Source organism: Austrofundulus limnaeus, unplaced genomic scaffold, assembly GCF_001266775.1.
Source record: "Austrofundulus limnaeus strain Quisiro unplaced genomic scaffold, Austrofundulus_limnaeus-1.0 Scaffold682, whole genome shotgun sequence".
Taxonomy (NCBI): Eukaryota; Metazoa; Chordata; class Actinopteri; order Cyprinodontiformes; family Rivulidae; genus Austrofundulus; species Austrofundulus limnaeus.
The window spans coordinates 52,802-65,123 of NW_013953084.1; positions in this window are offsets into that span (position 1 = coordinate 52,802).

Here is a 12,322-nt window from a genome sequence, read left to right on the forward strand (position 1 = left end):
TCTCTCTTCCAAGAGACTTCTTCAGTCCCCTGTTAACAACAGGTATTAATTAGGTGTGAACGATAGCCATGTGATGTGAGTATCAGTCACCTGGAGGCAGGACTCAAAAGCCTGAATTTTGCCTGAAACTCTCAGACTGAAGAAGTCTCTTGGAAGAGAGACGAAACGTTTCATTAAAGAAGAACCCATCCAGAGGACCTACTCAACCATAAGGTAATATTTTGATGAGTTGAAAGCATTGGTGTCTAACTTTACTCAGCAGGTTTACAGAAAACACAGCCCCCTGGGAGAACCCACCTTGCCAACCGCTGAGTGGGTGTTGCTGAGGGTGATTAAGAGGAAGTGGCCAGAACCACGCTGGACTGGTCTCTACCAGGTAACTGAGAGAACATCCCATGCTGTCCGCCTGAAAGGAAAGGGGGACACCTGGTACCATTGGAGCCAGTGCGCYCCAGCCAAGGAGCCAGGCAGAAATCTGACGGACATGACCGAGGACCTCAAACTCGTAAACTAAACTGTGTCTTTTGCTTGGTAGACCAAAACAGCCGAGTTAAGTTGCGTGCGGGCTCAGAAGAACTCTGTTAAATTGGGCCACTCGGTGTTGGAATAGCCACATTTAGTACGGACACCTCCCCCGATAAAAACACTACATTTTAGAGTCTCACATTACATGAAGAAAACTTGGGGGCTGAGGAAGATTCAAAACCCCCAAGCAATGCCAGGGGAATGCCCCTGTGTACGTGTGGCACATTCTAAAAGTAATATTTTCTGTCTTGTTTTTGAATTTAATTTTGAATTATTTTGCTTGCTTTTCAGGAGACAACCAGGCTGTCTGATGAGGAACGCTCTTCTGTGAGACTTTGTTATTATTTTCCTATAGTTTGTGGACGTTTTATTATTGCATTTTAGTCAGTGTTATATGGTTATTACTGTTACTTTTTGAAGCAACATGTTTTGGCATGATCAGAAGAGGGCCGCAGTGGTGGCAGGGATGTTAGTTGGACTATGTGCAGTCACTTTGTTACTACTTGAACACTATTGTGTAGTACCTGGCCGAGAACATTACAAACTCAACCGAGAGAAGAGAGAGTATGTGACCGTGAAAGGGTACAGAGCCTTGAAGTTGCTTTATGTGAAAAATCGCCCTAACACTTTCACTTTTGACTTGTGTGAGGTAGTGGATTTTGGAGGATGCAACTCTTCATACAGGAGTTCAGAAGTATATGTATATCCGTGTAAACTTCAGGATATGCCCCACCGTTGCACTGTTGATCACTGCAACTGGTTCGATGTTACATTTTACACAGAAAAATGGACCCCACCTATGGATGGGTACCGAGACGACCGTTATAGACAGTGGTGGAGAGACAGCATGACTATCCAGAGGGATTATTCACCCTCTCAAAATCCTATCTCTCTTTCTGTAAGGAAAGTCTCATATTTCCCTTACCTACCCTAATAGCCCAAAGGTCTTTCTGCTAATGATGAGAGTTGATGTGTCTGGTAGAGATCCTTACGGGTTAATTCAGTTAGTAATGATAGATGCTCCCCCTACCTCCTCGTCACAAACTCTTGGTACTACTCCCACTCCCCTTTCCCCGGTACTGGAAATGAGCCCAGGTGTGTCCGCTATAGATTATTCTAGTCTCACCCCAGTTGATGTGATTGCTATGTCTACTGGCTACAGAGAGATCAATTTGTGGCTAGAATGGTTGGCTGAGGTAGCATGACAAGCCTTTCTGTCTGAATGTGTGGCCTGTGCAGCAGCTAGACCCACTCTCTTCACTGAACCAGCACCATTAATCCCTTCAGATTTTATAGGCTTTCATTGCATGCTTAATCTAACTATGAGACTAACAACAAACAACTGTTACACTCTGGAGAGTATTTTTCCTGCAGCTCCAAATCGCACTCAGACCGGCCCCTTCACTGCTCATCAAAGAAATTACTATTTTTGTTTCGATTTGTCTGCCACAAAGCCTACTAAAAGCTTAGGACGAATCAACTCCTCGTGGTGTAACAACACCATAAAGGCAGATACCACTAAGGGCTCTCGTTATCCCATTGGTTTAGTTGTTAGAGTCGGCCTGTACTACTATTGTGGTGATAGGAGACTACTTGCCCGTATTCCTGATAACTCAATAGGTCTGTGTGCTATGGTGCGCCTGGGGGCCGTTGAGAACATTCCAATTGTCTCTTCATTTTTTCCCGTGACCGTTTCCAAAAACATTGATCGTATTAATTATGTTCATTTTAACGTGACGAGACTTGCCAATTTAACCAGAGATGCCGTGGAGGGTTTGGCAGAGCAGCTTGCCCCTACCTCTTTGATGGCTGTACAGAATAGGATGGCCTTAGACATATTACTGGCTGAGAAAGGTGGTGTGTGTAGCATGTTTGGTGATCTCTGTTGTAGTTTTATCCCCAACAATACAGCCCCCGACGGAAAGGTCACTAAGGCCCTTCAGGGCCTAAGAACGCTCTCCGAGGAAATGCAGTCACTCTGGGGTTGATAATCCATTTTCTACTTGATTGGAGAAGACGTTTGGAGCATGGAAAGGTATCATTATTTCAGCACTCACCTCTAAAGCTATTTTTGCAGCTATCATGGTTACTTGTGGATGTTGCTGCATTCCWTGTATGAGATCATTGTCTCTTAGATTAATCTCAACAGCCCTAGAGAAACAGGATCTGGCTATCACACGTCAGATGTTCATGAAGGCCGCTTCGTCTATTGAAGGGAGTGATGCTCTTCTGACAGACACCCCTTTTCCAATGTTGAGATTCCGCAGAGTTGAGTGATAAGGTTCTTTATCTGGTGTGGACCTCTGGAGAAGAGGTCCAAAGGGGGATTGTTATAATCAAACTTAGGTATTGTTCAGTTTTATAATTAAATTTAGGTATTATTCACTCAAGTTCTAAAATCAACATTAGATATTGTTCACTTTTGCATGAAGTTTATTCAGCAGTATTTTGTGTTAAGCAGCTGAAGTTTTACACATTTTATTCACTTATTATAATCAAACTTAGACAAATTGTGTGTCCTTCTCCTCTCTGTGAACTGCTGGAGAGGATCAGGCTTTGACAAGCGAGTTGATGAGTTGCAGATAAGCTGAAGGAATCTGGGGGAGAAACCGGGTGAGATCAGTTTTAGAACTGCATTCCTGAGGAAGGAGCATCCTGTGTGTCTGTGTAAGAGGAGAATAAAGACACTGCAGCTCTCCTCATCAGACAGACAATCTGCCAGCAGATGAGCTTGAGTTGCACCGGATTCTCCAAGAATCAGGTTGTAAGGTTGTCTCATAAATGTGCATTTATGCTTTTAAACAATACTTTATCTTATCATAACTGTTTTATTAAAATAATAAAGGATGTTTAAACCTTAAAAGTACCTGTATGTTATATTTTTCACCTCGGTCCCAGGTCCACGTGGGAGGATCAAACGAGCTCGGGCGGAGAGAGAGTAAGTTCGGTGTTTGCCAGCAACAACTCTCATGAGCTCGCTGCTGAGCAGTGAATGCGTGGCTCAGGATCCTGGTTCTGCTCATATTGGACTTTGAGACTGCGTATTTTTTCTCTGACCTTAACTCAGATTTGAGTGGGTATGCTTGTTCAAAACTTTTATACTTTGTCTCATAATGGCCTTTCACATTTCCACTTTTAATAAGTGCCACAGTTTCTGAACATATCAGACACACAGGTTTAGTACCACCCAAGGCCAGATTAACCATATGGGCAATTGGGTAATTGCCCAGGGGCCCAAGGTCTCCAAAAGGGCCCTGGGTAGTGAAGGCACTGACACAACGGATGCGGGATATGCGTGGACATGTCTCCCTGCACTTCCTGCATCTGCGCTCTCTGTCCCCGCACTTTTCTCAGCCGTAACAGCTGTTTTATCCATTATTAACATATGGTAATGCGTTTTTCTGTGCGGTCTTTGAACACACAATAAACTTGCGCAAGCTAGTCCTGCAGATGAGATGATGGATAGGAGCTGCTGTGCTGAGTAGAGCCTCGCGGTGTAAAGAGCAACTAAAACTTGCCATAGTTTTTACCAAACAAACCAAGTAAGTTAAGTCATGCTGTTGGAGGCAGATAATGTTAGCTAAATGAAGAGTTACACATTATATGTTTAGCTAGTTAACAAGATTAGTTGTTGTCACTTGTTACATCCCTCGCCAAGCTAGTTTATTAATGCTAGATAAACCCAATCGTCTTTCATTACTGTGCAGAAGTCATGCTGGCTGCTTTCCACATATTTAAAATAAYTCTTCATTGCCACAGTTACAAAGAACAAGGTCAGGGAGGAGACAGACCAGACAGCCTACAGCAGCAGGGATCATAATGCAGACTTTCCTCAGGTCAGGAGAAATTATGACTATTATTCTTGAAGTGGAACAGTCTTTAAAAACTGGTGTATAGTTTAAAGTCTCTACTTTTGACATAATTTGTAACAGAGTCTCAGAAAATTAACCACAGAAAGATGGAGGTTAAGTCACATGACAGGATTACATCCCATTGTTGTCAGGACAGACTTTTCATAGATATTCCAAAAGTACTATTCATACTCCAAAATATTTTTTATTTTATTATTGTTTCTACTTTGGTCCAAAATAAATCTAGAATTTATAATATTATTTTGTTACTTACCAGTAGTTAAAAAAGAGATGACTGATAGTCTTAGTTCAAAAGCAAAAACTGACATGGATGTTTAAAGATGTAGTTTCATTTTTGTTTATTATATAGATGTATGACATATGACAATAAATAATAAACACAAATGTTACTATACTGCATTATTTGTGTTCTTAAGGTCAGCAGGTATGGGTCATTCAATTTTTCTTTATTTTGCTTAGTTTTGCACATCTTTGCAGTCACATTTACTAAAATGTTGATGTGTTTAGTGTTGTGTCACTTTCTATGTTTATGCCATTCTTTGTCTTATGAGCCAACATACAGCCAAGTAATAATTTGCTTACATGGAGATATATATAACAACTGGAGTGCTCAGAAACCAGGTGACCAAGTGATCGGCTGGAGAAGATAAGGGCTAACGCTAAACGGTCAAGACTCTGGATTTCCCATTACTGTACATGTTGACAACAGAGCAGAAAAAAGGACTGACGTAGAAATCATTAAAACTGTTAATAATAATACTAACACAATTATTATTAATATTTTACAGTTTATGTAATTTATCTAATGTTTTAAATAATGCCAGAAAAGCTGTTTGTGTTATGGATTTTCATTTTGAGAAAGTTGTTTATTGCAGTGCATGAGCACGAGTTGTTTGTAACAAAGGGGCAGAGTGAATCTGTTGTTCAGCCAATGAATGTGACCGACGGGCCTTGCGCCCAGGCTATGGTGAATAAATATGGTAAAGAAGCCGTGTCGTGTCTGCGTGTATGGAGTGCTAAATTTGCTTTCCCGGATGGTGGCAGTTTTAGGCTTAGACGGCTCAGCCACCTCCGTGATCGTTTACTGGAACATGAATCGAAGCTTAAATCAAGAAAAATGATTAAGGTCTCTGATTTAATTTAAATAGAACGTCATAAAAAAGTTTTTTTGGCATGGGAGGAGGAGGCCATAAGGAGGGAAAATAAAATTATGAGCTCAGAAATGTGTATGCTGAACTGTGACTCTCCTACCAATGAAAAGGAAAAGATAGAAAAAAAGCCTACTGTGAAGAATGAAAAAAAAGAAAAAGCTATCATTAAACCTTCTAAATGTGTTTTTCCCTCCATCTACCCCTCTCTACATGGGCTCATGAACCAGTATGAGGACACCCTGTCTCCTGACCGCCGACCCAACCCAGTTCCGAGAGTGATGGCCCTGATGACGAATCATTGGATGAGGACGAGCTGCTGCAAGCAGAATCTGATGACGACAACCCTGCTGATTTCCGTCCTCAAACACCACCTCCCATGAGCACTGACCCAGTCAAACCAGAACCGCCAGAACCAAAACCAAGAAACGTGACTAAACCAGCTGCTACAAACATGGAACTCAGGAAAAGACAGGAGAAACAAGGTGCAGCAAGAGCCCCCCTCCCCTCCCCTCGTTCCAAGACAGGCTACCACAGCTCAGACGCTGTAGCACTGAAAACCGCAAAGAAACTGGCTAAGCTGCAGGAGAAAAAAGAGGCTCTGGAAACACAGCTAGCGGTCATCACCCAGCAGACAAGTGATATGACCTTGCCGATGGTTGCAGGACATGCTGGTCCAGCCCTGGTGTTTCGCCCCTGGACAAATGAAGACATGAAGGCATATATGCAACAACTGCCTAACGTCGTTAAAGGAGGCGAGAAAGTTCTGTGCTGCTGTTAGAGCTTTCTGCATGGAAGTGCAACCCACCTGGCCTGAACTGAGAAGACTGCTAATCCTCCATATGGGTCGAACCAACTTTGACAAGGTTAAAGGTGACCTGGTCGGTGAAAACCGTGTCATACATCCTACCTTTGATGATGCTGCAAACAACCATTACCGAGCTGCATTGGACAAGCTGTGTACGATGGTACACAGCTTGATGGGTACCACCAATCAACACACTCAGCACTCAGCAGAGACCCCTACTTGTAAAGCAATGTTGAGAAGTGCTGAAGTGGGAGTGTCAGAAACTGTAGGAGGTTAAAGAGACAGAGGCCAGTTTTAGATAGATTATGATGCAATAATTAATTTTAAAAATAATTTTATAATTATTTTGATACACAGCATTTTCATAACTGAGGGTAACATAGTTAGGCTGCTTGATTGTGGTGTAGAACTGAACTTGTAACATACAAACACCCCATTCTATTCTGGAGCTTCTTGGCTAGAAAGCTACCCATCTTCTACCCATCAAGATGGTTGATTCCACCATCAACCAAGCTTTTCCAAGAAAGGTCGTCATAGCAGAAGTAAAGGCCTGCATACAACTGAAGACTGAATCAACAGAAGATTATTTCACTCGGCTGCTAGCTGTTCATAATGAATACTCTGGGGTGGACGAGCCTTCCAGCCTGGGGGATGTGATGGGACATTGGGAATGCGCTTTTAGCCAACATTTCCTCAATGGGCTACTACCTGAAGTCCTTGTGGTGATGAAAGTCACCTGTCTGGACATGAAGAACGCTTGCTTGGAAAAACAGCGCAAACACGCCATATGCGTCTATGAGAGACCGGAGGATGAAAGGGAGGCTAAAGATAAGCTGCTCTCTGAAGCCCAGAGGCAAACACAGCTTATATTAGCCCAGACTGTGTCCAAACCGGCTGCTGATAAAGAGACTGCTGTTGAAAATACAGCTGCTGCCAAGAGAGCTGACCATTTCCCTTGCGGTAGTGGAAGAGGCCGCGGTTACTGGTGACGTCAGCAGGCTCCCCAGAGACCTCCAAATTCTTACTGTTACATCTGTGGGAACCCAGATCACTGGGCCAAAGAATGCCCGAAGAGGTACCAAAAAAGGGAGACAGAGGACTACAGCTGACTAGGCATGGAACAGGGCCACGCAGAGCATTGGCGGAGGGGGTCGACGCCAGAAGCACAGACTGTCCAGGTCGTGTGCAGCAGATTTTCTGCACCTTCTAAGATAAGTAAAAACACACACACAAGCTGGTGGAAACATACAAACTTGTTTCTGAAAAACACACAGAGGCCTCTGAAACACTTATATACACACATAGTTACGTCAAATACTTGGTTGAGGCATACAAGCTATATCCAACTTTTGTTCTTCTGGTTGATAAAAACCCATTGGTTTCCTCGTGGACTCCTTGGCCATGCACTCTGTCATTAAGACCTCAGACGTGCCTGAGTTAGTGAAAAGATTTTATTTTTTCTACTGGAGCTCCAGGAAAGTGTGTGCGTGAGTATTTTGCTGATTCAGCAGAGTGTGGATCTTGGTGTGAACAGCTTTGACACAAAAACTTTGAAACATCGATTTTTGCTCTTAGCTAACTGCCCTGTGAATCTTCTAGCCAGAGATTTAATCTTGAAATTTGGCCTGAGTTTAGTTTCAACTCCCACAGGGCTAAAAGTAATCAGACAACAAGCAACATTCACATGCCCTGCACTGACAGATAAACATCAGATGTTCGTGAGTGGAAAATTGACCAAGCTGCAGCTGTTCATCTGACACTCAGAACGAAGGAGGCAATTAACCCCTCCGCAGTGATTCAGCAAACTGCCCACCTACACTGTAAGGCACTGGTGACATCATCTTTAAGGGACCCCTATGCTGAATGTTTTCTTGAGTTTTCTGAAGATTTTCTGTGCACAGAATTTTTTTTTTTTTGGAGGGGGGGGGTCAGAACGTTGTGTAAAACTAAAACTAAGTAAAACTAAAGTAACTCAGTAAAACTAAATCTTGTCCAAACAGAGTTCTATATGAAACCTGAATCTGTTCCCCACATCACTTTGGCTAAAGCTCCATCTGACACTTGGGATGATTTAGGGTTTTTGTGCTGTGCTGTGTGAGGACCAGTGAATGGGCCATCAAAAAGACAGCTGGGGTTGACTTATCCCCCTCTCTGAAAACTTACAGAACAAAGTGTGAACTCTCTGTCTCTTGTTTTCGTTCTGTGTGCCAGCTGTCTGAGCCTAAGGACAGCTGACTAACCGCCTTATTTATGGATGGGTCTGGCCCCATTGCTGACTGCCTCTTTCAGGTCCCAGGTCACTTATGGGCAAAAAACAAATATGATGTTGCACTGATTAAAGAGGTCGAACCGGTCTTTGTGACTCCTAAATCTGATTTTAGGCGAAAACTGAAGCAATACCCTTCAAAAAAAGAAGCTGCTGATGGAATCACTCCTGTGTTTGAATCATTGCTAAATGCTAGCATCATTGTGCAGTGTGAGGCTTCACCTTTACAAACACCCATCTTTCCTGTGAAAAAAATAAAAGAAATACTGCCCCACGACTGGCGATTTGTCCAGGATCTCAGGGCTGTGAAACTCTGGTATTGTTGCCAGGGAGGCTATTGTCTCAAACCCATACACTATTTTCTCACAAATACCAGCTGGTGCCATGTGGTTTAGTGTAATCGACCTGAGTAATGCATTTTTTAGTATTCCTGTTGACAAAAACAGTCAGTTCTGGTTTGCATTTGAGTTTAAAGGTTGCTTGCTAAATGTTTACTCGGCTGTGTCAAGGCTATGTGGAATCTCCAACTATTTTTCATGAGGCCCTCTGCAAAAACCTGTCATCATTCAAGCTGTCACTGGCTCTGCCCTCCTGCAGTACATTGATGACCTTTTGGTGGCATCCTCTTCTAGGGGTCAGTGTGAGAAGGATTCTGTGGCTTTGTTGTGTTACTTGGCAGAGCAGGGTCACAAGGTCAGCCTGTCCAAGCTGCAGTTTGTCAAACCTCAGGTCTTGTTCCTAGGACATGTGCTATCTGTTGCAGGTAGGACGCTGTCTCCTCAGTGTGTCTCAGCCATCACTTCCCTACCCCGCCGTGTCACAAAGAAGCATTTGATGTCCTTTCTGGGTTTGGTCGGCTATTGTAGACATTTCTTCATTAACTACTCACAGTTGGAACGGCCACTTAGAGAAATTTGTCATGACCCTGGTTTGGTACCGTCTGGCGTTGTTTCTTGGTCCCCTGAAGGAGATGAAGCTTTTGTTGCTTTGAAAAAGGTTCTGCAGAGTGCCCCGTGTCTGGGGACTGCAGACATGTCACAACCATTTTATCAGCATGTTGACGAAAGATCTGGCGGCAAGACCTCGGTGCTGAGCCAGATGCATGGTATAGAATGAGACCTGTCGCTTTCTTTAGTGCTAAACTGGACGCAGTAGCTGCTGGCTTGCCTAAATGTTTGCGCGCTGTTGCAGCTGCTGAGAAGGTGATTTTAGCATCACATGACATCGTGGGGTACTCAGATTTGACCTTATTTGTCCCCCACCCTGTAGAACACATTCTAAATGAACAGAAAACTTCACATCTCAGCACGTCGCGCTATACGCGTTACATTGTCTATCTCCATGATAGCCCTAACGTCACAGTGCGTCACTGCTCAGCCCTAAATCCAGCCACATTGGTCCCTTTGTCCGACGAAGGACTCTCTCATGACTGCGTTGCTGAGTCAGAGCTGAGCTGCAACCCTCGTTCAGACCTGTCTGATAAACCTCTGGGTCTACCTGAGGCCCGCCTGTTTGCAGACGGTTCAGCACGACGGGCCATGGTAACAGCTGAAAATAAGGTTAGATTTGCTGTGGTGAATGAGAATGCTGATGTAATCTGCTCCTCCTCGTTACCAAGTCAGAAGCGTGCAGATGTGCTGAAAACAAAAGAGTAAACCTTTACACTGACAGCAGGTACGCTTTTGGGGTGGTGCATGATTTTGTGGCTCTTTGGAAACAAGGAAATTTCTGAAATGTGATGGTTCACCAATCTTGAATCATAAGCTGGTGTCTGCCCTGCTGGAAGCCATTCTTTTGCCAAAACATATAGCTGTCTGCAAATGTGCTGCTCACTCGAATGGCACTGACCCATTTTCTGTTGGAAACAGAGCCACTGATGGCACCGCAAAGGCTGCAGCCTACGGCCCACAAGTATTTACATTGTTTGAAGATAAGGCTGCAGAAGTCTGCTCTTTGAGAGACATGCAATCCTTTTCCACTGCTCCAGAGAGGCAGGCCTGGAAGAAATCAGGTTGCAGTTTTGAAAATGGCACCTGGGTGGGCCCGAACTCTGAGCCTTGTCTGCCAAAACACTTTTTCAATCATTTTGCAAAACTGTCCCATGGTTTAGATCATGCTTCTAAGTCTGGTGTGGTTTCTATGGTAAATACTCACTGGTTTGCCCTTGGTTTCACACCTGTTTCTCAGAAATACTGTCAGTCCTGCATGATCTGTGCTAAACAAAATGCAGGGAGAACGATTAAACCTAAAACTCAGGCAGCCCATCCTGCACCTTCACGACCTTTTGAACATTTAATGATGGATTTCATTGAGTTAAGTCCAGCTGAAGGGAAGAAATATTGTTTGGTCTTAGTGGACATGAGGTCGAAGTGGGTGGAGGCATTCCCAACAAGTACTCAAACTGCTTTTGATGTCGCCAGATTACTGTTATCTGAAATAATTCCCCGCTGGGGGATTACTGAAAAGATTTCAAGTGATAACGGTAGACACTTTGCCAACGAAGCCATTTCTCTGCTAAGTAAATACTTCGGCATTGACTTCAAAAAGCATTGCGCTTATCATTCGCAGAGCACGGGTGTAGTTGAACGTGAAAATGGTACAATAAAACAGAAACTTGCAAAGTGTGCTGAAACATGTTTGACCTGGTCAAAGGCTTTGCCGTTAGTCCTTTTCTATGTGAGAGCAAGAAGGAGGAGCAGGTGTAATCTTAGTCCTTTTGAAATCATTTTTTGCAGTACCACCAAATGTGGGCTTGCACCCTGAAACATCAGCAGTCTCATTCACAAATCTGTGTGAAGATAAGATGTTGAGCTACTGTTCTAAATTGTCCTCTCTTCTTGTCTGTGTTCGTTCGCAGGTGAAAGCTGCTCTCCCAACCCTGGCGGACCACCCCCTCCATTACCTGAGACCTCATGACCACATCCTGGTGAGGAACCTCAGACAGGCATCCTGAAAATCCGACCATTGGTTGGGGCCCTTCCAAGTTCTCCTGGTTACCCAGATGGCAGTTAAGATCGCGGAGCAAGCCACATGGATCCACTTCACCCATTGCAGGAAGGTCCTGCATCCCCCCGAGCAGTTTACCGGACGGAACTACTCCTCCATCTGAGCACAAGCCCACTGCTAAACCTCGGCTCCTGTTTGTGATTGGCTGATCACATATCCTTTTAAGTGAAAAGAGAGAAAAACTGAAAGATGTGAATCAGGTGTAAACCTGAGCTGAAAATGGCTAGGTGCGTTTTTGCTAGACTATTTTTAATGCTCACTCTCAACCCATTCACCTGTGGGCATTTTCCAGAACTGATTAATCGAGATGTCCCCCACCCACCCGGTTTGAAAGCTCATTCCACTTGGATCAATGACTGTACACACGGTCCCAATATTTCTGTTACAGTTGGCACAACAAGCACTGTAATTTTAAACCTGTGTGCCTATTTTCACTGTTTGGACATTACTGTTATGATCTGGGCTGAAATGTATGTCTGTTACAGAGTTCCTGATGTGTGCCCCACCTGCAGTTCCTGGTCAGTGGCTCTTTGGACAACAGGTTATTCTGACTGGGGGTACACACTTAAAAATGATTTTTCTAACATTAAAAACAGGGTTAAACTAGAACTGCAAAGCAGTTATGACCGGGGTCCAAGCCCTTTTATGCATGTCAGCCTTTGTCATGTTGTTTGTAGCATATTGTTGATCTTTTAGC